Consider the following 3,760-nt stretch of genomic DNA (forward strand, 5'->3'; position numbering starts at 1 on the left):
GGGGGCCGGAGGGGGGCGGAGGGGAGCCGGGACCTGCCGAGCGGGGCCGAAAGGAGCCGAAGGGCGCCGCTCCCCGAGCGTTAGGGCGCATGCGCACTCCGCCCGCAGGGCCTCGCCGCAGCCGCCGGGGGGCGCCCCCCCCCCCCGGGCTGAGCGCTGCCTGAGATGGGACCCCCCGGTTATGGGGGTGCCATAGCCCCACACGGGGGTCACCCCCTCCAGTTATGGGGGTCTCAGGGCTTATAGCCCCCACCGTGGGGGGCCCAGGGCTCATCACCCCTCTCCAGCTATGGGGTTCCAGGGGTTATGGCCCCCCCCCATGGGGGTCCCAGGGTTCACCCACACACACACAGTTTTGGGGGTCCCAGGGGTTATAGCCCACTCCCATGGGGGTCCCAGGGCTCACACCCCCTCCTTATGGAGTCCCAGGGCTTATAGCCCCCCCTCCATGGGGGTCCCAGGGCTCACCCCCCCCCGTATATGGGGGTCCCAGGGCGTATAGCCCCTCCATGGGGGTCCCAGGGCTCATCCTCCCCCCAGGGCTCATCCTCCCCCCAGTTATGGGGTCCCAGCCCCCTCCCCCCCCGTTATGGGGGTCCCAAGATTCACCCCCTCCCCAGTTATGGGGTCCCCAGGGCTGACCCCTCCCAGTTATGGGGTTCCAGGGGTTATAGCCCCCCACCATGGGGGTCCCAGGGCTCATCACCCCCATATACGGGGGTCCCAGGGTTCACCCCTCCCAGTTATGGGGTCCCAGGGCTTATAGCCCCCCCGCCATGGGGGTCCCAGGGCTCACCCCCCCCCGTATATGGGGGTCCCAGGGCGTATAGCCCCTCCATGGGGGTCCCAGGGCTCATCCTCCCCCCAGGGCTCATCCTCCCCCCAGTTATGGGGTCCCAGCCCCCTCCCCCCCCGTTATGGGGGTCCCAAGATTCACCCCCTCCCCAGTTATGGGGTCCCCAGGGCTGACCCCTCCCAGTTATGGGGTTCCAGGGGTTATAGCCCCCCACCATGGGGGTCCCAGGGCTCATCACCCCCATATACGGGGGTCCCAGGGTTCACCCCTCCCAGTTATGGGGTCCCAGGGCTTATAGCCCCCCCGCCATGGGGGTCCCAGGGCTCACCCCCCCCCGTATATGGGGGTCCCAGGGCGTATAGCCCCTCCATGGGGGTCCCAGGGCTCATCCTCCCCCCAGGGCTCATCCTCCCCCCAGTTATGGGGTCCCAGCCCCCTCCCCCCCCGTTATGGGGGTCCCAAGATTCACCCCCTCCCCAGTTATGGGGTCCCCAGGGCTGACCCCTCCCAGTTATGGGGTTCCAGGGGTTATAGCCCCCCACCATGGGGGTCCCAGGGCTCATCACCCCCATATACGGGGGTCCCAGGGTTCACCCCTCCCAGTTATGGGGTCCCAGGGCTTATAGCCCCCCCGCCATGGGGGTCCCAGGGCTCACCCCCCCCCGTATATGGGGGTCCCAGGGCGTATAGCCCCTCCATGGGGGTCCCAGGGCTCATCCTCCCCCCAGGGCTCATCCTCCCCCCAGTTATGGGGTCCCAGCCCCCTCCCCCCCCGTTATGGGGGTCCCAAGATTCACCCCCTCCCCAGTTATGGGGTCCCCAGGGCTGACCCCTCCCAGTTATGGGGTTCCAGGGGTTATAGCCCCCCACCATGGGGGTCCCAGGGCTCATCACCCCCATATACGGGGGTCCCAGGGTTCACCCCTCCCAGTTATGGGGTCCCAGGGCTTATAGCCCCCCCGCCATGGGGGTCCCAGGGCTCACCCCCCCCCGTATATGGGGGTCCCAGGGCGTATAGCCCCTCCATGGGGGTCCCAGGGCTCATCCTCCCCCCAGGGCTCATCCTCCCCCCAGTTATGGGGTCCCAGCCCCCTCCCCCCCCGTTATGGGGGTCCCAAGATTCACCCCCTCCCCAGTTATGGGGTCCCCAGGGCTGACCCCTCCCAGTTATGGGGTTCCAGGGGTTATAGCCCCCCACCATGGGGGTCCCAGGGCTCATCACCCCCATATACGGGGGTCCCAGGGTTCACCCCTCCCAGTTATGGGGTCCCAGGGCTTATAGCCCCCCCGCCATGGGGGTCCCAGGGCTCACCCCCCCCCGTATATGGGGGTCCCAGGGCGTATAGCCCCTCCATGGGGGTCCCAGGGCTCATCCTCCCCCCAGGGCTCATCCTCCCCCCAGTTATGGGGTCCCAGCCCCCTCCCCCCCCGTTATGGGGGTCCCAAGATTCACCCCCTCCCCAGTTATGGGGTCCCCAGGGCTGACCCCTCCCAGTTATGGGGTTCCAGGGGTTATAGCCCCCCACCATGGGGGTCCCAGGGCTCATCACCCCCATATACGGGGGTCCCAGGGTTCACCCCTCCCAGTTATGGGGTCCCAGGGCTTATAGCCCCCCCGCCATGGGGGTCCCAGGGCTCACCCCCCCCCGTATATGGGGGTCCCAGGGCGTATAGCCCCTCCATGGGGGTCCCAGGGCTCATCCTCCCCCCAGGGCTCATCCTCCCCCCAGTTATGGGGTCCCAGCCCCCTCCCCCCCCGTTATGGGGGTCCCAAGATTCACCCCCTCCCCAGTTATGGGGTCCCCAGGGCTGACCCCTCCCAGTTATGGGGTTCCAGGGGTTATAGCCCCCCACCATGGGGGTCCCAGGGCTCATCACCCCCATATACGGGGGTCCCAGGGTTCACCCCTCCCAGTTATGGGGTCCCAGGGCTTATAGCCCCCCCGCCATGGGGGTCCCAGGGCTCACCCCCCCCCGTATATGGGGGTCCCAGGGCGTATAGCCCCTCCATGGGGGTCCCAGGGCTCATCCTCCCCCCAGGGCTCATCCTCCCCCCAGTTATGGGGTCCCAGCCCCCTCCCCCCCCGTTATGGGGGTCCCAAGATTCACCCCCTCCCCAGTTATGGGGTCCCCAGGGCTGACCCCTCCCAGTTATGGGGTTCCAGGGGTTATAGCCCCCCACCATGGGGGTCCCAGGGCTCATCACCCCCATATACGGGGGTCCCAGGGTTCACCCCTCCCAGTTATGGGGTCCCAGGGCTTATAGCCCCCCCGCCATGGGGGTCCCAGGGCTCACCCCCCCCCGTATATGGGGGTCCCAGGGCGTATAGCCCCTCCATGGGGGTCCCAGGGCTCATCCTCCCCCCAGGGCTCATCCTCCCCCCAGTTATGGGGTCCCAGCCCCCTCCCCCCCCGTTATGGGGGTCCCAAGATTCACCCCCTCCCCAGTTATGGGGTCCCCAGGGCTGACCCCTCCCAGTTATGGGGTTCCAGGGGTTATAGCCCCCCACCATGGGGGTCCCAGGGCTCATCACCCCCATATACGGGGGTCCCAGGGTTCACCCCTCCCAGTTATGGGGTCCACAGAGCCTTGGCCAGGTTGGAACCCAAACGGCACGTCAGCACCAGGTCGGTGCCCGCCACCACCGTCACGTTTTTGGGGGTGATGGGTCCTGCGGGAGAGGGGATGAGTTAGGAGGGGAGGCACGAGGTGGGGGGATCCCGTGTCCGCCTCTTCTCCCGGCTCCGTGTGGCACTTTGGGGGGGTCTCACCTTGCTTGGCCACTTGCGGCAGGGTGCAGGAGCGGGTGTCGGAGCTCAGCACGTCCTGGACCAACTGGGAACTGCGGGAGAAGGCGGCGGAGGTGAGGGAGGGACCCCGTGCCGCAGCGGGGTGACCCCCCCCCAGTCCCCGGGGAACCCCCTTACCCGTTGAGGCCGTCGGTGCGGACGCAGAGGCTGACG

The sequence above is a fragment of the Charadrius vociferus genome, unplaced genomic scaffold (genome assembly GCF_000708025.1).
Source record: "Charadrius vociferus isolate BGI_N301 unplaced genomic scaffold, ASM70802v2 scaffold1894, whole genome shotgun sequence".
In the NCBI taxonomy this organism is placed as follows: domain Eukaryota; kingdom Metazoa; phylum Chordata; class Aves; order Charadriiformes; family Charadriidae; genus Charadrius; species Charadrius vociferus.